Source organism: Staurois parvus, unplaced genomic scaffold (assembly GCF_062004578.1).
Source record: "Staurois parvus isolate SC_StPar_1 unplaced genomic scaffold, SC_StPar_1.0 ptg000203l, whole genome shotgun sequence".
NCBI lineage: Eukaryota > Metazoa > Chordata > Amphibia > Anura > Ranidae > Staurois > Staurois parvus.
In genome coordinates this window covers 3,417,943-3,442,933 of record NW_028317999.1, presented here as the reverse complement: position 1 = coordinate 3,442,933, position 24,991 = coordinate 3,417,943, and the positions used below count along the sequence as shown (strand labels likewise).

The 24,991-nt window shown below is 38.8% G+C and overlaps 1 pseudogene; it reads left to right on the top strand.

The window, feature by feature from the left end:
* Nucleotides 1-361: 361 nt before the first annotated feature.
* LOC149461417 (meprin A subunit beta-like) overlaps nt 362-24,991 on the top strand; it is a 36,266-nt pseudogene continuing 11,636 nt past the window's right edge.

Sequence of the window (24,991 nt, the reverse complement as noted above, 5' to 3'; positions counted from 1 at the left end):
ACATACAGAAGAGAAATTATATCAGCTCTACCCTACAATAAAATAAATGGTTAGGTGTGTGAAACACATATATTTATACAGTATTCATAAACTAAAGCAGCTGCACCCAAAATCATATCTATAAGAGAGAAATGTTAGGCGAGTGGTGTCTTATTACTACTATAGAAATAGCTGTTTGCTATATGTAAGAAATCTGTATTGAGGTACAACCTCTGCTCGTTCTTTTTTTTTTTTTTTATTGTGAAGAAAAAAATAGGCTGGTATGTTTCCGTTCAGGGTCATATTACTGTAGATAAATTCCAGTGCCCATCATGGTTGTAACATGTTTTCTTAGACATTCGTATCTTGTATCCTATACCAGATGGGTGCAATGAATTTTCCTCTCTTTCTGTTACTAATCACTTTCCATGTTGTCCATGGTTTGGTAAGCCGCTACACACCAGATGTATTTTACATACATCCATACCTTCAAATCTGTATACATTGATAAGAATTAGTAAGATTTCATCACAACCTGACCACCACAATCCATGGGTAATGAATTGGCAGATGGAGTGTATTCCATTAATCGCTTTACAATACTTTTTACAATAGACATTTTTAACTAAATTTTCACCCTATATTGAATTTCATATAGGTGTTTTAATTCACATATTTGTACAGGCTTTAGTAAAAGGAGCCAGACTTCTTACCAAGAGCAGAACAAAGGTACACCAGCATGCACACACTAAGATGGCAATACACAACTATCCTGGGCATCTGTCCTGAAAATCTGGCAGTGTAGTACCAGCTTTGCCAATAGTAACTAGTATTTTTGGAATATCTCTGGGATTAGCTCAACCTTTAATGTGCTTCTGCATGACAAGGAATCAGTCCTTTGTCTACAAGTAAGTCAGTGTCACCCACTTGGCTCAAAATTCTTTTGAGTGCGACCATCCGTGGAACCATTTTAGTAAAAGCTTTTTTTTATTTTAAGAGATCCTAGTAGGTGCAATCTAAAGTGGTAGTGGGGTATTGTTGTGATAGACAAGTTAATTAGCATTAGCTACTTGGTAATGTTACTTTTGTTCAACTTTTTATTTCAGCCTTTACCATCTTTCCCAGATATTCCTGGTGAGTTCACAATGTATATTTGTATTCTGTGTGTGAAGTAACAAGGGAATAGTGAAAATTAGTTTATTTATTCCTTCTATAAATTGATTATTATCTCCTTTGTGTAGAAAACAAATGTAATTTGAGTTTAAAAATGTATTATTTACTTTAGTTTTATTCGATACAAATTGCTGATATTGATAATTTAATTGTGTCATTGTGATCTTGCGTTGTCTTTGTTGAATGTATCTTAATAATTTCCCTTTGGGATTAATCAAGTATTCTGACCTTGAAGAAAGGGGAAAACCCTTAAAGCTTGTCCTGAAAAATTGGATATTAGTGCAAATAAAAAAGTATCACCAACAATACTCAATTTTTCCTATCTTGGACGCCCAATAGCTCCTGTGATCATAGACTTCCCCTTGGAGATCCATTTGTTGGTGGTTTCACTTAAGGTCTGATATAATCCTCTAAAGTCTATGGCTATGTAGAAGCTCCTTCTACATAACCTAACCAGATGTTTGATAAAATTGTCCAAAATATGGGAGGAAACAACTCCATCCTCCCACACTCCAAAGATATGCTGGCAAATGGTTCCTGTCTAAATTGCCCCTAGTATGTGTATGTGTGAATGTGAGTTAGGGACCTTAGATAGTATGCTCCTTGAGAATTGGGGACTGATGTGAATGGATAATATATATATATATACATATACATACATATGTGTGTGTAAAGTGCTGCGAAAATTGACAGCGTTATGTACCTGTAATAAATAAAAATAAAATAATAAAATCTGGACTTGGCAGTGGTGTGAGGAAAACAGAAGAAGGCTTCAAATAACTGTATGCATGAATGCTGGAGAGCCACATGGTGCATGTGTGTAGAAGTCTTTCTCATACAATCACTTTTACGATATTTTAGACAATGGAGTTGTTTTTACTCACCTGGAGCATCTATTATATTTGGGTGTAACCATGGATGGCTAAATCAAATTTGAATCAGGTTGCCTACAGAACAGAAGGAGCTGTTTTTAACGGTTCAATATTCCTGTGTTCTTCATTTACAGCTTTTTTCTAATTCTCTCAGCCTCAGTAGTGATCTATATACAGTGTTATATTGTGAAATTGAACCTGTAACTTGTCTGACCTTGGAACATTTGCCTGACCATAAAATGTACAGTAGGGTTTTGTTTATTTTGCCTAGATATACACTTTGAATCAATGTTAGTATAAAATAGTTTTTTTTTTACTATAGAAAGTGGAATGAAAAAAGAGGTTTGTCATTGTAGTATAAAAAAACTGGGAATTGATCAGAATTATATAGTCTAAACTTTTACATTTTTACTGTTCTGTATTCTTGCAGGAAATAATGGTACATTCAATTTGACACAAGCAGATATTATTGAAATTAATCAAGGTATGTTGTTTCTATATTTCTCTTTGTTTGCAACTTTTTTGGTTTATTTTATAATTTGTTCCCTTTAACTTCTTAGCACATTTCATTATGCAGTAAAGTGGGTATGTGGTTATTAAATTTCATAATTAGATATATAAATATTTTTTTTTTATACGGGAGTATATTCCATGTGATTAAAACAAAATGAAATATTAACATTGACAAGTGAAAGGGTGTTTGTATTCATATTAACAGGTGTTTCCTAGAAATGGTTTGCATGGTCTGTTTCATAAAGTAGCTTTAATGGAAACCAATGCTAAGAGGCATAGGAGACTGCCTCTGCTGCTCTAAACTGTCCAGAGTCACCGACCAGAAATATGTTTTGGTTGAATTTTGGCTTTAAATCATTAAAATCAACATTCAGCATCACATCTAGATAACTCTCATTTTCCAAAAGAAGGGTCAGTAATACCAGCCATCGCCATATTTCTCTTGGCACGGGTTTCCATTCCAAGAGATTTGGAAACAGTAGTGTACTAAATGACTGCCTTCAGACACATTGACTGGGCCACACCATCACTTACAGTAACACTGGGATTGGCTTCACATATATTGTGTGAATAAGAGAGTAATGCTAGGTACACAAAGGGAGTTTTTTTTTTTCGTTCATCCCAGCTGAGCTGTGGTGTTCTGACGGGGGGCTCCCCAACCCCACCTGAACACTCTGATCAGAGTTCACAGCCATTAGCTGCATGCTCTGATCGGATGCTGGTTTTCCAGCATGCCCAATTGATAAAAGCTGGTCTTTAGACCAGTTTCTGTTGGACAGGCTGTTGTACACTTGGGCTGAATGCCTGACGGTTTCTATTGAACTGGCCGATATTCAGCCCCTGTGTACCAGCCTTAAGGGGTGGTGTGAGTGTTACTGGCTATTGATGCTGCATATTTATGGAAGGAACAATAGCAATAGAATCAAGATTTCCAACCTTATCCAATCATGTGAATAGTTGCCCAGCAGGGTAGTTTTAGATTTTAAATGGCAGGTCTATTTTCTAACCACTGAATGATTGTGATGATTGTGTAAGTGATCATACGTCAATATCAAGCACAACTTTATTGCCAGGCTGTGTTAATATCTATAGAGGGAATAGGAGAAGCAGGCAGAAACCCCTGGCAGCCTCCTTATCTCAGGGCATCTATATGTTTTTCTGCTACTACCATCATTGTATTTCAAATTTTAGGCTGTCTCGGGCACCTATTATCATGTGCGGCTGCCTCAAATACACAACTACATTTAGGAAATAGGGCATTTGTCCAAGCAAAGCCATACTAGTAAATTTGGTAAAGGACTACCTGTCTAGAAATAACTTGTAACCACTTGCCAATCAACCCCCCTGCTTACATCAACCAGAAGAGACAGTAATATTTTCATGCCCATTACTGAGGGTCTGAGGAGCTCAGCACCCATGTTGCTTTAATGTGAATCAGTAAGGATTAAAATATGGGAGCTGAAGTACTACCTAATTTGTCACCAACCAGGAACAAGAGAGTACAAACTGAAAAGTCTGAACTCCCATCTTGCTTTATTGTTCTGGGTCAAAGAATCTAGAATCCAGATGGCATTTCCTCAGAAATTGTACCATTTAAACTAAATCAATAATGGCAGCTATTCTAGATTTATTCTCGCTGGTCCCCTTTAAAAATATATTTTTATCTAGTATTGAGGGATCTTAGATACATTATAATTAGCTGCATGAACAGATAAAAATACAGTATATCTAGGCCAGTTGTTTTAAAATTGCCATAAAAAACGTAATACTTTTCTAAAGAATCAGAAGCTTTCCATGTCATTTTTAAAGCCCTACATTTTATTTAATATAATCTCTGTTTGTCAGCTTCAGGTTTGAATCTCTTTGAAGGGGATATTGTGAATAATCCAGTGAGTATACTATTCTTGATTGCTACATTGTCATTACTATATTCTATTACAGAAACACATTGAGAGCAACCAAACTTGACATTGAAGACACATATATACTTGCTGGGGATTTTCCCTTGTCATTCTCCTGTCTATTTGAAGTGGATATTGTGAATACTCTAGTGAGGAAATTTTTCTTGATTATTACATTGTCTTTACTGTATAATATTACAGTAACACATTGTCAGCAATCAAACTTGACATTGAAGATGTATATGTATTTAGTAGGGGTTTCCCCTGTCATTTTCCTGTCTGAGATATCATTAGGTACAATACCTTTCTCATGCTTGAGGAACAATGTGTATGAAAGTCAAGCTATTGTATTACAGGTTTTATTTTTGGAATACAGAGATATCATACATCCGGACACTGTATAAATGATCCTTTATATTCTAGTATATTTGCATATAAGGTCAGAGTAGTTATGTGAATGGCACTCCAGTGTTACCAGTGCTATGGAAAACTCTGTAGCCATCAATAAATGGTTATATTAACACTCAGTAAGGACCAGGGGAATTTAAGCCCTGGTTAAGTTGTTGTTCTTTTTCTTCTTGCTATGTCAACAAGCAGAGATAAGGGGAAGAATTAGGGGGAGAGGGTCCTAAAGAGTGGCAGACTGCTAAGGAAAGGTTAACAAATAGAAATGGAAAGGGGGAGAAGAGGAAAAAAGAACAGTAATAGTCAAAAAAGATAATGGGAAAAAAAGTAGGGGGAAGGGCTGAGGGGAAGTGTGAAATGAGTCAAGGCCCCAAGCCCATACTGTATGTGCCACATGTTTCCTTCAAAATGTATGGGGTTTGATCAGTGAGTTTTCCTTATATTTAATGAGAATCAGAAATAAGTCTATGAGAACCATGTATTTAGAAATTTCTATTTTTGGGGTATAAGCAACACAGTGAGGTCTTCCATTTTCATGATACTGATGACCACCATAATCCATCATCCCACCACTGGAGGGGTTGTATTTTACCAACTGGCCAGTATAAAAATTCCTGCAGCATTTAAGAGCTAAGTTACCACAGAGTGTTTATAATGTTTAACAAAGAGAAAACTTAGATGTAGAAGGCAAGCCCCCTGTCAGTTTATATCTGATTGCCCACATGAGTACGAGCACACAGGTACACTGATAAGTCTGCATGGCACTGGTGATCTGCTCATCGTGGGTGCAATGCTATCTAGGCTTCTAGTAGAAAATAAAATAAATGCACATTTATTTACATGCAAAAAGATGTTATATTTTTTTTTTTTCTAAAAGGTGAATTTAACCTCTAACAACAATGAACTGCATTTATTTAGCAATAGTATATAACGACAGTCCTAACTTGTTATAACAGTCCCCGTTTTATCATATTGGCTAGTGATTGATGAAAAAAGAAACAGCTGATTGGCAAAGTTGGGGCCCTTGAAAATACACATTAGAAACTTTTTCACTACCTCTAAATTAAATATTTTTTCTCATTTACAACCCCCTCCTTCCCCTTTGTCTGTGGATCAGCTTACCACCTTTGAACATATGTGTGAAAAGGACCCCCTCCCCGTACTCCAGGTTTATTTTCTACTTTATATCTCATGATGCTTTCAAGCTGTTTTCCCAAGCCTTCTCTTATGCTAGCAAGTGGGAGTCTAATTTGGGTGTTTCAATTCAACCTGAAGAGTGGACTATAATATGGTTAGCTTCTAAGTCTTCCTCCATGAAATTTGCTGCACTGAAGACTTCCTATAAGGTCCTTTCCTGCTGGTATCTGGTCCTTGCACTTATTTCTACATTTGTACCAAATTACTCATCTGAATGTTTTTGGGGCTGCAAAGACCCATTTGCATGTTTGGTGGGATTGCCCGATGGTTCAAATATTTTGGGCCAAGGTCTCTGACCTTCTCACTAAGTGCTCGGTACAGCTATTACCCTAGATCCTTCAATATTGCCTAGTTGACATTAGAAATTGAGTCACATGATATTATTCATGGGAAAAGTTCCTGGTCTCTGAGAAAATGTCCTGTGCGAAGAAAGTCTTCTCTGAGGTCTCACCCAATTGTGGTTAGCTATGGCAGGGTGCTGTTCAGCCAGCAGACCAATCTCTTTATTTTCATCTATCCTAGCTTTATGACTGTACCCTCTTTTCTCATAGTAGACTACAAACACACACTCCCCTTGCTTTGTATGGCTGCTGCACTTATGCATTAATGAATATTCAGTTCAATGCTATCTACACTGCAGAAGGATAACACAGCAACAACAAAGAAAGAAGTTCTGCAGCAGTTATTTGCTACAGTCCAGGTTACATATATATATACTGTATATATTAGTGATGGGCCAAACACCCCCTGTTTGGTTCGCGGTCGAACATTCAAACCTAATGAAAGTTCAACCGTGACTTCAAACTTAATGCAAGTCTATGGGACGCAAACTTGTAAACTCAAAAGTGCCCATTTTAAAGGCTTATATGCAAGTTATTGGCCATACAAAGGGTATGGGGACTTGGGTACTGCCCTGAGGAACATGAATCAGTGAAAAAAATAAAAATATTTTTTAAAAAATACCGTTTTTAAAGGGCAGTCATTTTTCATTGCTTAAAGTAAAGAAACAATAAAAATAAATTTTCCTTTAAATATGATACCTGGGGGTCACCTTAAACTACCTGCAAAGTTGCACATCTGTACAATTTATGGAACCTGTTGCAGCAGGACTGACATTTAAAAAAAAAAAATGAAATTTTTATAAAAAAAACAAAACAAAAAAACAGCGTTGGGTCCCCCTCCCCAATCCTTATCAGAACCTTTAGGTCTGGTAGGAAGTTTAGGAGGGACCCCACAGTATTTTTTTTTTTTAAAGAGCGTGGGGTTCCCCTAAAAGCCATACCAGGCCGTTTTGGCCTAGTAGGACTTTTAAGGGGAACCCCACCTCCCAAAGTGGGGGGGTGGTGTGAGTGGACTTCCCCATAAAAGTCATACAAGGCCCTTTGAGCCTGGTAGGACTTTTAAAGGGAACCCCACCCCCAAAAAGGGGTCCTCCCTAAATTCCTACCAGACCCTTGATCTGAGCTCAGATCTGGCAGGGCAGGAAAGGGGGGGACAAGCGAGTGCCCCCTCTCCTGAACTGTACTAGGCCACATGCCCTCACCATGGGGGGTGCTTTGGGGTAGGGAGGCTCCCCCCAAAGCACCTTGTCCCCATGTTGATGGGGACAAGGGCCTCTTCCCCACAACCCTACCTGGTCTACCTGACCTTGGCTTGGTATCAAGAGATCCCTGAACTTTCTACTTCTTAATAGGTGATTTAACAGTACTGATTGGCATATTCAAGGCTTTGGACATCTTTATATGTCTTTTTCCATCTTTATAAAGTTCCTTTACCTTGTTACGCAGGACTTTTGACAGTTCTTTTCTGATCCCCATGGCTCAGTATCTAGCCTAGTCAGTGCTTCCATGTAAGAGCTAACAGGCTCATTGGCTATTTATACACTGACACTAAAAAGCCACAGATGTGGAGACATTAACCTCTAATTGGCATTATAACCCGTGTGTTTCACCTTGTGTGTCTGTACCATGGCCAAACATTCCAGGGTATGGAAACTTTTGATCATGGTCATTTGGGTAATTTCTGCTATCATTATGATTTAAAAAGGAGCCAAACAACTATTTGATAATAAATGGCTTCATATGCTCATCATCCTTCAATAAAAGAGCATTTTTTGGCATGATCAGTCATATTTTCAATATCAATGCCAAAATTTCACCATTTCTGCCACAGTATGCCAACCTTTGAGCACAACTGTATATATATATATATATATATATATATATATGTTTAAAGGATAATTTCTATCCTATTGAACCTGTGCAAATATGTTTGGCATTTTTCAACAGATTAATTAACATTGTTCGGATTTTAAATGAGAAGTTAAATGTTACTTAGAAAATCATATACACTTTATGTGAACATGTTGCTTGCATTTTGTTTTTGAACCTTAGATGGCAAGAAATGCATTAATTGGATCGAAGTATAGATGGCCTCTGACAGTCCCTTATTACCTGGAAGACAGTCTTGGTAAGTTTGCAGACAGTAATATATAATTGAATATAACTGTCTAGATGGAAACACACATGAAGGCTAACAATGTTTAACTTTTTAGAAATAAGTGTTAACCATAAACCTATCCCAATAGTTACTGGCAAATTTACATTCACTTTGTAAACTTCTGGTATTTTTCATCTCTCTGAAATCTGTGTTCCAAATCCCACCCTGTGTTTGAAGTGCTATAATTCTGAAAATAGGATAGAGTTTATATAGTGTAATGGTAAGTAGTAGCTTTTGAATTATTGGCCAAGGTAAAGGTGTAATTGTCCAGTAGCAATGGATGCTTTGGAAACAATACACAGCACAAGACTGGCCGCAATAATATCCAGTAAAGTATATATTAAGGCACTATTACAGACTATGCAGACTGAGTTGATTCTCAACTTCACGTCACAGAAATTGAATTAAAGAAAATAATAAAGCATTCAGCTTTCTGACAAGGGCAGTTGAGGTACTGGCTCTGATAACAGGAGGAGAAAGGAGAGGCAGACACAACGTCCGAGGTTGTTTGCAGGCAGGTGTCTACTCCTAGTGACTGGGCCTGGAGTCATGTGAAAACAGGGCTCTGTGAGCAGGGTGGTGACTCCACTCTTTTCCTTTTTGCTGGACAACAGCAAGCGAAAGGTGAGTGACATGAAGAACTGGTGGAGGATGATAAGTGTTCAGTGCTATCTCCCTCAAAATGTCTCTATAGGACAGTAGCCACTTGCAGGACATAAGATATTGTCCTTCTGTGTGTGGGTCTTGATGAAGAGAGATGCAAGGGCGGACTGACAACTCATGGGGCCCCCGGGCAATAGGGGATCATGGGGTTACTGTGTCCTTGCCCAAACTCAAAAAAGCCTATGAAAAAGGTACCAGGGGCATCTCATGGGGCCCCCTACTGACCCTGGACCCTCGGGCAGTGCCCGAGTTTCCAAATGGTCAGTCCGCCCCTGGAAAGATGATACAACAAACAGTCAGGTTGGCTGTATGTAGTTACCCTATGAGTCCACATGCTACCATGTTGTGCAAAAGGAGGAAACAAAATAAAGAATAGCACATTTGTTGCACCAAGGTTTGTACAGAGTAAAACATATAATGTGCCCAGTTATGATACTCACAGCTTTGTTTTTTTTTCCTAAATTCATCTCTACAGAAATAAATGCTAAAGGCGTGATCCTGAAAGCATTTGAACGGTACAGGTTAAAGACATGCATTGATTTTAAACCATGGAGTGGTGAAAAAAATTACATTTCAGTATTTAAAGGCCTTGGGTAAGTGGTGTTAAAATGAACTCAATGTTTACCTGACTGTTCAAAATTTGGTTATAAATGCAGAAAATAAGAACTTTAAAATATCATATATATATTTACAGGTACTTAGAGCACAGGGGAAAATAGCAGTGGCTGACAGCATTTGATTGGTTGTTTGCATTCATTTGTAACTTGGATTAGACAAAATATTTGTTTATTGTATTTATTTGAGGTACCTATATAAAGCTGACAATTTACATAGCACTTTATATATATATATATATATATAAAAAAAATATATATTGTATATTTACACTAGCCTCTGCTCTCAAAAGAGCTTACAATCTAAGTTCCCTAACACCAACTCGTACATACATATACTAGGGCCAATTTAGACAGGAGTCAGGTAACCTACCAACATATCTTTTGAAGTGACTGGAGGAGACCGGAGTACCTGGAGAAAACCCACTCAAGCACAACTGGAGGTGTGCTGACAAAGAACATGCTGAGAGGATGAAAGAGTAGGGAGAACGGAATGATGATCTTATCAGTCTGCTGCTGTCTCTCCACTGTCAGTTCATAGGATGTACCAAGGCCGTATAAATCTCAGGACCAAATGGGCAGAAATACCAAAGCTCTGTCAAGTAAAATAACTCCCAAATATGTGTTTCACCTGTTTATTTAATGGTGATTAAAATATGTCTGAAGCCAACAAATAGGAGTCCCCAGTGGAGGATTTTCTGTCACCTTTTGCTCAGATCACAGCTCAAAATGTCCTAATTTTTTTCTCAGGGTCAGTTGTCAACAAGACAAAGAAAGGGGTGAATCATGCCAGCAGAGGCACAAACAGCAAATGTAAAAAAAGTAAAAATTGACAAGATTTCAGAGAAATTCTATATTTGAGAATCACAATACTTCATCTAGGTGGCAGTGTATTTGCCTTTCACTTGATAACAGAGGTGAAAGCTAAGCTATATCTTCTTAATCATGTCAGCAAAGCTAATACGTATTTAAAAGTTTAAAAGTTCAGGTATTTATAAACACCAGTGCTATTCTGAAATGGCATATGACACTTACGCTACTCACCATAAAAGATAAGTATTTGCTAAACTGTCAACTGCCGCACACTGTTCCAATACTCACTGTTGCCACTGAAACATGGCCTGATAAACACCAACAATAACTGGTATGGTTGGTTCTTAGGCACTGCCCACATACCTAGCTATTGACTGCTCAGCCAGCAGCTCCAATTAAACTGGAGCTCCAACCAAACGTTGTTCTATTTTTGGATAGAGTAGGGAATAAGCAAAGATTATGTCAGGTATTTAATGTGTTCTTTGTCTTTGATGAGGAGATTTACTCTCACTGGGACTAAAGGCTAGGATCAGAGATAGCCAGTGTCACCAAAGCACATTGGTGTCAGGTGTAAGTCTGCATGCCCTATTTATCTTTCCAGAAGTCATTGCAACTTAAAAGCTCACTGATGTTTGCAATCCCAACAGGTAAGGATGAACATTGACCATTTATTCTCTTGGGATTTTAAGACCACCTGCACTCTTTAAGGCTTCAGACACACTGGGGCTTTTGAACAAAAAAGAAAAGCAGCTTAAAAAATGCACCTAAGCTGTGTTTTTGCAAATGCGTTTAGGCATGTCAAACGCTTGGGTGTTTATTTCATTGGCCAGAGTATTAATTTATTTCAGCCATTCAAATAAAAAAATGCTCAAGCGCTAAATGAGCTTAGGTTTACACTTGTTTAGGCAAGTTTTGAAGTTTTTTTTTTTGCCAAATGCTCCTCTCTTGAATAAGCAAGTAATGCTTTTTTTCTTCCTCTAAACTCCTGTAAATGCCTATGTATGCATGGACACACATGCTAACATGGAGGGATATTTAGAGGCTGAAAAGAAACTGTCAAACACCTGTAAAATAGGTGTTATTGAGCTCAAGTGTGCATGAGGCCTAGGTCTAGTCACAGTCTAGGTTTTAAAAGTATATTTTGCAGTGGCCACAGCAAGTTCTGATACTAATGTGACATCTCACTTAGTGTGTGATGGTGGTAAATGAGACTGATTAACATTCCTGCATGGTTCTGATGGAAATCGAGAGCTCAGGCTGCCAGTAGCAGCAGCTTTTTGTTGACCCTCTAGATTGTGTTGGTGAGCCTACCCTTACCCAATTAAATAGCTGAACGGTGTGATGTTGGAGTGCTGAAGTGTATTATTATACTTCTGGGGACACACACCTAATTCCAGTTAATCTAACTATATAGTTATAATTCCACATGATAAGGCTTTACAATCCGACAACCAGCATATCATTGAACAGAAAAAATCACAAATCACAACTTCAAACATGATATGGATCTTATGCAAATTCCCCTTAGGGATGTAATGTGTTAACTGATTGTTATTTTTTAGTCATCTGTGTAATAATTTTGTATGAGTGTATCTCCATTACAGTAAGAATTATAAATTGTGGATAAAGTTCAAAGCTGGAGATGTATGAAAGGACAGTTATAGGTCAAGTAAAGCCAGACTTACAAGTGTGCATTGCTTTCAGACTGCTTTCTGAATGGTTAATGACAGGGTAGTAGCAGACTCCACCAGAGCCTCCGATAGAGGCTTTGAAAAATTCATTTACGACCAGCTTATTAACAGTCTTATGCAGATTTTGCCTCAAATGTTTATGCAGGCATGCCTTTTACCAACTTGCGCATTTTGGGGTTTGTCAGACCTTACTATCATCACACTATCTTCCGGCTCCAAAAAAAGCTAAATTTGTATTTCATCATTTGGCTTGCTGCATGGTTCTGCATTGAAAAGTTCCCAAAGGGATGATTCGCTGGAGTGAAAGAAACAATCTAGGCATCTATATTCATTGCCATCCAAAGGTTTATCTTCATTTCTAGAAAAAGTGCAGAATGGTAGGCAATTTAAAAAATCAGGCCTGGCCAGTAAGCACAAAATAAGGAAAAAGTAATTTTCTCTCATGCTTCTCAAAGGTAGAGCAAATGTAAGCCCTACCATAGGAAAGCAGTAGCCAATATAGGTTGTTATTGGTGCTATCATACAACACTTTAGATGCTGGATACCCTGGATGCAATGTGTGCTGATTTTCATGGTGACTGAGTACACCCTGCTACTGGTTTAGAAGCAGCTGATTATCAAGAGGAACAGCCACATTGACAGAGTCAGGAAGTACATGATAACATAGCCTAACAAATGCATGAGTTCCCTAACTGAACAGATCAGGAACCCAGTTAGTGTATTGTTATTTTTAGAATTACAAAAAATACCATCAACAATTTCTAGAAGCTTCTGTTCTGATCACCAAATATTTATTATTATTATTATTAAAATAATTAATAAATTCATTTTCATATTAAAAATATTATATCTGTATTTAAAAAATCCATATAGACAAAGCTGACAAGCTTTTACTTTATTATTTTTTTTTCTTTTAGATGTTATTCTTATGTTGGGAACCAGCAGACTGGAAAACAAGTGCTTTCTATTGGATCTGGTTGTGATAGTGTGGAAATAGTTCAACATGAGTTCCTTCATGTACTGGGTTTTTTTCATGAACAATCACGTTCTGATCGTGATGACTATGTGACCATTGCCTGGGCAAATATCCAGTCTGGTAAGCTGTAACACCTTTATCATTGATAGTGAAAGTAAAAAAAGTCTAACATTTTGGGTTGACACCAGAACAGTAATAGAGGGGAAATCTTCCAATGGGGACACTAGTTCTGGTGACACCCTGGGATTCCCTCACTTTGGAGGGATTTACTCTCATTTTCTGTTTTGGCAATGGGAAGTGAAGTGAAGGGACACACATAGCTAAATAAATTACAGGTTTATAACCCTCCCTCACACTATCCAAAATGAAAAAAAACGTTTGCCTTTATTTCTTCCTTAAGGAACAGGATCACAATAATGAGCCAGCACCCTGTACACACTGTTCTCTCCATTTGTATTTCTATTTTTGTGTACGTGCACTTCAGCAGAGCCTGATTGGCTCCTAGCACTGGCCCTCTCACCTCTAGTCTGAGTTCTGCTATATAGGACTTTTGGGAAAGCTGACATCAAGGCAAATTCTAGTACTTTACACTGAAATATTGTTCTATTTGGGGAGAATTAACAATTGCTCATTGGTCACACAGATTTTTAGTCCTGTTAAATGATTAAACTACATGCTTGTAGTTCACCTTATTTATCCTGTTCGCTATTGTCACCAGATCTTAAGGTGAGGTTAACACTAACATGTTAAAGTGATTTTAAAAGGATTTTTTTATATAACAAACATGGTATATTTTCCGACTTCTAATCCTCCTCTTCTCAGGTCTTCTGCTGGCACTCATGGCTCCCCCCCATGCAAGCTGCTTGCTATGGGGCACTCATGTGAGCTTGCTCCCAAGTAGTGCTCTGTGTGTCTATTGACACACACATTGTGGCTCAGTCCCGCCCCCACTCCCTTCATCTGCTGTGGTTGAAAGCAAGAGGAGACAATATTTCCTGCTGCTACTTCTGAGCCAGCGAGGAGAGAGAGAGAGAGCAGCAATACTGCTCTCATCCTCTGTGCTGGATCAACATCGGTCTCAGGTAAGTATAAGGGGGATGGGGGTGGCTGGGGGCTGCACACAGAAGATTTTTTACCTTAATGCCTAGAATGCCTTAAGGTAAACAAATCTTCTGATTTTAGAACCACTTTAGGTTGTTAGCAAAATAGGAATAATAAGGGAACTATTCCACTATAAGCGCTTGTTCTGTAACATTTGTCTAAGAGGGAATTTGCAAACTTTACAGAGATTTCCTCTTATTTCCTATTGTATGTACAAGACAGAAAGTGAAGGGAAATGTCCTCCAGAAAATACAAATAAAAACAAAACCTGACAGGAATATACTATCCTCCACTTTATACAAAATGGGAAAAAAAAGTTTTTGCAATATAGCTATACTTTAAACAATACCCATATATTGGAGGGCTTATTCATAATGTTATATGTTGGAATAAAGAAATATGTTCTGAAAAGACATTTATTGTTAAGCCAGATAGCTTAGCCTACTTTACTTTATATTTTTAATGTTTTCATTTCTGTAGGCAAATTATCAAACTTTAACCTCTATGATGATTCGATATCAACATTTCTAGATGTCCCTTATGATTATACATCTGTTATGCATTATGGCAACAAAGCTTTCACCACTGGAAATGCAACAGTAATTACAAAGCATGCTCAGTTCAATAATGTAATTGGGAAGCAAACTGACTTCAGTGCCAGCGATGTCCTAAAACTGAATCGGCTCTACAATTGTTGTAAGTTTGAAAGATGTGCCAGATGGCAAAGGAAGATTTTGTATTGTGGTTTATAATTTACGATCTGAACTTTGCATCAAATACTTGGTGATCCACGATAAGTGCTTAGAAGCCTATGCTCAGTCTAACAAGGTCCAATGAATTGAATGCCACTGACTAGGCTAAGCCACGCCCCCAAATGTTTCACCCTGCCCCCAGGGCTTAATCATGGGAGTGGAGCAAAGCATTTGGGGGGGCATGGCTTGGAGGAATTTGGATGAACTGGATCCTATTTCTAGGAATACTTGATATTGTACAATTATAAGGTGCAGGGGTGTTAGACACTCTCCCAGAATCTCAGGCATATGAGATTATAAAAGTTCTAAGGTGTGTTGATAGCGAACAGAAATAAATGCCTAGATGGCAAATTTATGTGCATTACAATAAAATGAAAAGTTCTCACAATGATTTTAACTTAGTACCAAATGACACCAAGCTGTGCAGTGGAAACCGTCCTTAGAGAATGTCTTCAACTTACAAGCCGACCTCAATGCACTGTTTAATTGGACAACTATGTGGCAAATGAGGCTTAATGTTGATAAATGTAAGGTTATGCACTTGGGGGCTAAGAATATGCATGCATCATACATACTAGGGGGGGGGGTACAACTGGGGGAATCAATGGTGGAGAAGGATCTGGGAGTTCTGGTAGATCACAAGCTTAATAATGGCATGCAAGCTGTGGTTTCTAAAGTGAGCAAAATCCTCTCATGTATTAAAAGAGGTATAGAATCCAGAGAGAGAGATATCATATTACCCCTGTACAAATCATTAGTAACACCTCATCTGGAATATGCAGTTCAGTTTTGGGCACCAATTCACAAAAAGAACATAAGGGAACTTGAGAAAGTACGGAGAAGGGCAACCAAACTGATATGAGCCATGGAGAAGCTCAGCTATGAGGAAAGATTAGAGGAACTGAATTTATTTTCTCATGAGAAGAGGAGATTAAGGGGGGATATGATCAACATCTATAAATACATCAGTGGTTCAGTGGTTCATATAGTGAACTCGGTGTCGAGCTATTCACCCTGAGGTCATCACAGAGGACAAGGGGGCACTCTTTACGTCTGGAGGAAAAGAAATTTAATCTCCAAACATGGAAAGGTTTCTTCACAGTGAGAGCTGTGAAAATGGGGAAAAGACTCCCTCAAGAGTTGGTTCTGGCCAGCTCAGTTGATTGCTTCAAAAAAAGGCCTGGATCAATTCTTGGATACACAGAATATAGCTGGATACTAACATTTATAGATAAAGTTGACCCAGGGAATATCCAAAAACCTCTTGGGGAATCAGGAAGCAGAAGCAAATTCCCAGCAGAAGCAAATTGGATCATGCTTTGCTGGTTTTTTTTTTGCTTTCCTCTGGATCAACTGTGGGTATAGGATTATACATGATATAATGTATGGATGCACATAAATGTTAGCACAAACATGCCCCTTTAAAAAGAAAATATAATGTGTTTGCTGTTGCTTTTATTTCCTCTAAGTTTATTAGTATTTAAAGAAGAACTATCAACCAAAGAAAATATAATTTGTTAAACCCCCCCCAGGGGATCCTGTGCACATAACACTTGTTCCCATCTAAACCTGTTCATGGGTTGCCGAGCTATAGTGTCAGATAACTAGTCTTTGAAAGCTGGAAACAGCACAAGCCAGTTACTACTACATTGTATCAGACTAATGTAGTAGCTGGTGTGTGCAGTTTTCAGCTCGTTTTTTGTGAATGAAAGAAGTCTTCCCAAGCTGAAATCATTCACAACACAAGCTAAGAGCTTCCATTAATTGTAATATCTTGAATAGCAGGCGGCAGGTCCAGACTCTGTGTGTACTAAATGGGAAAGATGAGGAGACAAGTGCTGCAGAATGGAGAGGAGGCAGGGCTAAGTACTGCCTCTAACTCCTGCTCATGTGAATGCCCATAATTTTAGACTTCTGTGGGTGGAGCTACAGTCAGCAATGACAGAAAACATGAATTTATCTTATTTAAAATCCACTGATTTGATTTTAATGGAGGCAAGTGCTATGTGCTAAGCCTTTGTTCCTTCTGATGATAGTTCTTTAAAGTGATGTTTTATTTGTTTATGTATTTATTTTTACTATTTATATAAAACTTGTGTTTTATACACTTTTAATACAGGGTATTAGTCTTCGGTCACACCAATCTGACTTTGAAATCACTGGAAATCGCACAATTTCAAAGTTGGATGTCAGTCCAACTTCTGGTGTGACTTGCAGGACACAGATGTCTATGCAAGTTGCAAGTGAACTTGCAAAACGTAGTGCATGCACTACTTTCAAAATTGGTGCTACTCCAACGAAGTCCTAATGTCACTGATATGACCGCTTCAATTGCTGACAATAGGGTGCGATTTGTCATGTGATTTGAAATTATCAAATTGCACGACAAGTCGCACCAGTATCACCTTGCACTTAAACACAATATATTTGATATATTCCAAAAAAATTATAATTTCTCTAATTTGTACAGTTGATAACCTATGTCTGTTCCTCAGCTTCCTCTCTAACTTTCCTGGATTCATGTCATTTTGAGTCTGATGATTTGTGTGGCATGCTGCGAAGTTCAGGTGGTGGCATAAATTGGCAGCATGTGACCGAAGCACCAGGAGGACCAAATTCAGACCATACCTATATGAAAAATAGTGATGGTAAGACACATCTATTATGTATATTAAAAACTTTACCTTACTTTATCTACTGGTCCATAATAAACTATTACATAGCTTACGTTAAGCCTTGGACACTTATGATTAAGTATGCTGTTGGTCAAGTTGAAAGCAGTGGTGTATTTAGGTTTTGTGCTGCCCTAGGCAATACAAAAATTGGATCCCCCCACCGGCGGAGAAATCCTGACACTGACGAACACCAGCTCCCCTCCACGGAGAGAGCCCGACAGTAACCAACAAAACCCCCGCCGCATCCCCGCCCCCCCTGAGAGAACCTTCCACTAATACCCCCCCCGCAGGCAACAAAGAGAAAGACACTTACCTTCACAGCTCTGGACATCCCCAGGAACAACAGTCGGGCTCTACATAAACCATCAAGCAGCCCACAGCCTCTCTTGGATCCCACCTGGTCCCCTTGCCGCATATGTTCCTTATTCCTGGGGGCAGTGCTGCCCCCCTAAAAAATGCTGCCCTAGGCAAATGCCTTGTTTGCCTTGTGGTAAATGCTCCCCTGGTTAAAAGCATGTCTTTTGTTACCTCTGCCTTTTCTTTCCCTGTGTCTAGAACTGTTATTTGTCCAGACTGATGTAAACATGGTTTAAACTCAGTCTGCAACCTTCAGTGTATAGGCATAGGCTTAGGAAGTAAAGTGATCAATAGCAATAAAAACCCAACAGAGTTTTTAACCCTTCCACACCTTATGCATGTTTAATGTATACAGTTTTTTTTTTAATTTTGGGTAGAGGAAGGAATGGTTAGAATCCCTGTAAATTTTTTCCCCATCGGTATACTATTGATGAGATTTCCCCTAAAGTGATTGCAAAGGCTCAGCTTTTATTTTGTTAAAATAATAAAGATGTTATACTTACCATACCATTGCACAGAGTGGCCTCAAACCTCCTCCTCTTGGGTTCCCCACCGGTGCTTTTGGATCCTCTTCTTCTGTCTGCCCCCATGGGAAACTACTTGCTATGGGGACACACATGCGGACTTACTCCCAAGCTGTGCTATGTGCAGGGGTGGACTGACAACTCATGGGGCCCCCAGGCAATAGGGGATCATGGGGCCCCTGTGTCCTCGCCCACACTCAAACCACACCCAAAAAAGTCTATGAAAGGTACTAGGGGCATCTCATGGGGCCCCCTACTTACCCTGGGCCCTCGAGCAGTGCCCAAATGGTCAGTCCGCCCCTGGCTATGTTCATCCATAGACATACACAACGCGGCTTGGCCCAGCTCCCTGCTCCCTCCTCACAGGATTTGATTGACAGCAGCAGGAGTCAATGGCTCCCATTGGTGCCTCTGTGCTTGTGAGGAGAGAGAGAGAGCAGCTATGCTGCTCTCAATCACAGTGCTGGATTGAAAGAGGAACCAGGTAAGTATTTGGGGGAGATGATACTACAAGGTTTTTTATATTAATGCAGAGAATGCATAAGGGTAAAAAACCTTTTGCCTTTAGAACCACTTAAATTTACTTTCTGTATCGGCAAAAGTGAAAAAGACACCCTTTTAGTCACAGAGCAAATTACTCTTCTGGATGATTTCCCTCTACTGCTGTTCTGGTGACAACTCAAGATTTTGGATTTCACTTCCTAACTTGCACTAGATAAATAATCGCTGGGCATTGAGTTATTGTATTACATTTTATTGGTTTTTAAGATATTTGGATACATAAAAGTTGTTGGAGATATACGTATATACAGTATATACTGTATATATATATATATATATATATATATATATATATTATTGCGACACCCCTCCAAATCATTGGATTCAGGTGTTCCAATCACCTCCATGTCCACAAGTGTATAAAATCAACTACCTAGGCATGCAGACTGCTTCTACAAACATTTGTGAAAGAATGGGTCACTCTCAGGAGCTCAGTGACTTTAAGCCTGATACTGTGATAGGTTGCCAACTGTGCGAGTCCATTCGTGAAATTTCCTTGCTACTAAATATTCCATGGTCAACTGTTAGTGGTCAGCGCATGCTGAAGCGCACAGTTTGCAGAAGTCACTAACTGTCTGCAGAGTCAATAGCTAAAGACCTCCAAACGTCATGTGGCCTTTAGATTAGCACAACAACAGTGCATAGAGAGCTTAATGGAATGGGTTTCCATGGCCGACCAGCTGCATCCAAGCCTTACATCACCAAGTGCAATGCAAAGCGTCGGATACAGTGGTGTAAAGCATGCCGCCACTGGACTCTAGAGCAGTGGAGACGTGTTCTCTGGAGGGACGAATCATGCTTCTCTGTCTGGCAATCTAATGGACATGTCTGTGTTTAGTGGTTTCCAGGAGAAGGATATTTGCCTGACTGCATTCTGCCAAATGTAAACTTTGGTGGAGGGAGATTATGGTGTGGGGTTGTTTTTCAGGAGCTGGGCTTGGCCCCTCAGTTCCAGTGAAGGGAACTCTTAAGGCATCAGCACACCAAAACACATTGGACAATTTTATGCTCCCAACTTTGTGTGAACAGTTTGGGAACTGCCCCTTCCTGTTTCAACATGACTGCGCACCAGTGTACAAAGCAAGTTCCATAAAGATATGGATGAGTGAGTTTGGGGTGGAGGAACTTGACTGGCCTGCACAGAGTCCTGACCTCAACCCGATAGAACACCTTTTGGATGAATTAGATTGGAGACTGCGAGCCAGGACTTCTCGTCTGACATCAGTGCCTTACCTCACAAATGTGCTTCTGGAAGAATGGTCAAATATTCCCATAGACACACTCCTAAACCTTGTGGACAGCCTTCCTAGAAGACTTGAAGCTATTATAGCTGCAAAGGGTAGGCTAACTCAATATTGAACGATACGGACTAAGACTGGGATGCCATTAAAGTTCAAGTGTGTGTGTAAAGGCAGGTGTGCCTATATATAGTACATTATGTGTGTGTAGTTGAATAGACATACCTCCATTTCAGTGGGGGGGGGGGGGGGGGAGGTGTTGGTATTACATTACTTGTATTGTTACATTGTTAAATTGCTTTCGTTTATTCAATTTTTACTCATATCTTCTTTAGGCTATTTTATGCACTTCAGCACTCGGACTGGTAATGCTGGTTATAATGGTGTACTTGAAAGCAGATTATTCTATCCAGTCAGAAAATATCAGTGTCTGGAGTTCTTCTACTATAATCGTGGTAGTAAAAATGACCAGCTCAACATCTGGATCAAGCAGTATACACCAGCCTCCCCCAATGGCACTTATATATTTGTAGACTCCATATCTGGTAAGAAACCTATAGTATTAAAAGGGACTACACCAAAAACTGTCTCATGCAGAAACTGTGCAAAGCCAAGAAATATATAAGATATGGAAACCCAATAAAGTTAATCGTACAATTGAACTATTGGACCCCCCCCAATCTATAAAATTATAACCCCTTTTCAAACCTATTCTCTGAAGTTATAATTCATAACAAATATTTACTTTGGGCTTCGTATGATTTCATGAAACTGGACCTCCAGTCTTGCCTAAATGTGAAAAAACAAAAGCAATCATGCAGTCATAGAAAACAATATTTAACATAGATTTTTTAATACAATCACAAAACAAAAGATACAATTTCTGGCATTGGCTTGGTTTCATAGCAAAGTTGGCATACATATCACAGGACGATCAGCCATGCAGATAATGTGCGACCACTATATCACGTATGACTGTCCAAAGATGTCTTCTAGCATAGCTTCAGACATAAACATGGATGTTCATGTTCATAATATGGAATGGAGAGCACACGAAAAAAATATAGACATCAGGTCTAGGTGTCTATTGATGTGGCATTGTTGTCCAATTGCATGACAGTCATCTTATCATAAATTAATCATGGAAAAAAGAATTCCATGTAAATAAACAAATAACAAAAGGCTGATAAAATTACTATTAACTTAATATTAAACTAATGACAGAATTTATAAAAGAAAGGGTTCCAAACAGTAGATATGTATGTAGACTTTTGTAATCTTTAAAAAATATAACTATTGAAAACCATTTTTGGATATAGCTACAATCCAAATATTTGGGGCAAGCATTTGTCTTGTACCAAACCAGAGTAGTATCTTTGCCTTTCTCAATACAACTGCTATGCAGTCATTGCAAGTTTTGTTATCATGTTTGCTCTTATCCTTATCCCATTTTCTGCTTACAGTCCTACTAGAATTATACGTGTTTACACAATTTGATTATAGACAGTTAGAAAGCCATTGGGGATTTCTTATTTAAATAGACCCTTTTAACAGACTGTTCATTTTAAATAAAATCTTTTATGTGCATTAAATGTGAAGTATTTTATGCTATTTACCTGTAAAAGCCTCAACTGTGTGGAGCACTTCCATCTTGGTTGTCAGCAGCCCTATCAGACTGACAGCTGTCACTCTGTTATTCCTCTTTGGCATGCAAGGTAGAGGGTTGGACTAGGGGATTGACTTCTGGAGTAGTCACATTTTGTAGCAGGTAAAGACACATTGCAAGTGATTAAAAATTATTTATGGAAAGTAATAACACGCAATTAAGCATTTAAAATATTTTTGTGGGTGAGAAAGCAGTATTTTAATGCGTAGGTGACACCATTAGGCAGCAACATAATTATGTAATGTCAGTAAAGAAATAAATATACTAGCTTACGTCATAGTAAGGTGTGCTACTTCCCATCCGAGAGTGAGGTTTGCAAATGCGCTACAGGAGTACTGAGTTACTTCCTGGAGGAGATGGATGATTAAATAAAAAATGAAAAGAAAATAAACTGCAATATGAATATGGCAGATTGAGAAGAAGACTGCACTTTACATTTCTGAGTGCATTTTTACAGATTTTCTGCTGTATAATTTAAAACTTTGACTACAAACACTTTTTAAAATTTATATTAGTGAAAAGATGTTTTGCGTGCTGAATACTATTGCCTTGCAATGGCATAGGATATTGGCATCTTGCAAAATTGCTATTCAATTAAGCTTTCAAATGAAAAGTGGTAGGTTTGATTGCAAAGGCTAAGATATGAAGCTCTTGGTTTTAGAGAATAGTGGCCATATACAGGGAAGGGAAAATTAATGTGAAAAATTGAAGGAGAGAGAGGAAAGGGTGGATAGTTCTGATCCTGTAGGCCTCCTCATCACTAAAAAGGTGAAGATGGTGTGGGAAGTGGAGTATGTATGCTGTCTTAACAGAGTTACCTCTTTTAATTCTCCCCATTAGAAAGTTAAGGCACAGATCTTGACTTAAACTGAGCTAGAAGAAGCCAGAATATCCTGATAGGTTGCTGAGTAGAAGAAAGCCATAGAGACAGCCAGTGAGGTCTTCCATTTCTATAATTTCATTAACTTTGGCAAGATGGTGACCTAAATCCACTGAAGGAAGCTGGTTCACAATTTTTTGAATTTCTTCCTAGAATGCTAGAATTTTCAGGCAACTTCAAAAGATATGTAAGAGCTTGGATGAGAATAGCATCTCCAGCAAAGATTAGACAACTGTGGATCTATCCTATAGAGAAATGGTACTCTCACATGTACCACATTCTTTCATTGACTTGATTGTTACAATTGAACAAGATGATAGTTACAATTGAAGTATGATAATATTGATAATTAACAGTTTACTGCATTTTGCAGGTAATCCTGCTCATTATTGGCAGCTCCACTATACTTCATTACAAGCGACAAATAAGTTAAGATTTGTATTTCAAGGAATCAGAGGAAGTGGAAATTCCAGTGGTGGTTTCTCTATTGATGACATCAACTTATCTGAAACTGAATGTCCACAAAATATTTGGCATATCAGAAACTTCTCACAATTAATTAATAGTGCATTTATTTACAGTCCACCCTTCTACTCTAAAGATGGCTATGCCTTTCAGATTGGATTATATGGCTACTCTACTCAAGATTCCCCTTACAACATTGCGACATATCTGTTTCTGATATCAGGAGCCAATGATAAAACTCTTCAATGGCCATGTCTTTGGAGACAAGTGACAGTGGAGTTCCTAGACCAGAATGCAGATGCCCAGCAGCGAGTAACAAACATGAAGAGCATTACAACTGATAAAACTCTATGTAAGTTTTTGATGCAAAAAGAAGTAGAGCAGGGTAAAAAACAAACAAAATAGGTTCTGCTTCATGACATCTCAGTAGTTTTCAGACAGAGGAATATGTTTTTGATTTTAAGTTTTCCATATCCTGCTGGTTTCTCTGGAAATGGCTACATCTTCCCTAACTTAAAATGTATCTAAACCACAAAAAAAAGATTTAATATATTATAGCTTACCAGTTCTTAGATGTGGAGACTGCATTTTGCAGGCTTTTTCCATTATTTTCACCTAGTGATTCTGTGAATAACACGCTTCCTGGTCTTGGGTAGCTAAGCTCTCCCCACTCCACTGTATCTACATAGGGAGCCATGTTTTCCAGGATGGACTTCAAATATGTCTTCCTTCCTTCATCTCCATTACATTGTTTTGCTTTTAGTTTAGTTCACAGGAATGTGATAGGAACACTGCATTCCTGGCAAGATCAACAGGTATCGTCTGTGCTTACTAACTGTGGCGTCTTTAGGGTCGGTTTGACCTGGTGCAGTAAAACATGGTGTCACCCTCTACCCCCCTATTAATTTTTTCACCATAAGCCACTGGGCACTGAGTGGGCTAGTGCATCGGTGTGGCACTCCCCCCCCCCCCCAGCTGCTACACTGCTGCTTCTTGTGTGTGTGGTGGTGGTGGGGGGATTGGGCTGGGAACCATGGAGCAGGGGAGAAGGAGTAAGGGCAAAAAGGGGGGGTGAGTAGGATATAGGGGATGGGTAGAGGAAAATTAGAGTGAAACTGAGGGATCCAGGTCTGAATAGGGGCAAAAAAGGAGGGAGGATTTGTGCTGGCCTGAGGGAAGTGGAAACAGAGGAAAATAGATGGGTGTCAAGGGGACTGAAGATGGATGGTCAGGGATGGGCATAGGGAATACTGTTTGCAGGTGAGGAATAGCCACAGTATAGCAAAAGCAAAGGGGCAGGCAGGGAGGGGGAGAGATCTCCACTGAATAGTAAAGAGACAGTGCTGGGGGTGTGCAGGGAGGGGGATTCCAGTCATCTGCAGTGTGTGTTGTGTATGCAGAGACACACCTGTGATGATGAGCATCCACAGGATATGCATGTCAGATTTACTCTTCATTAAGGACTATACATGGTGC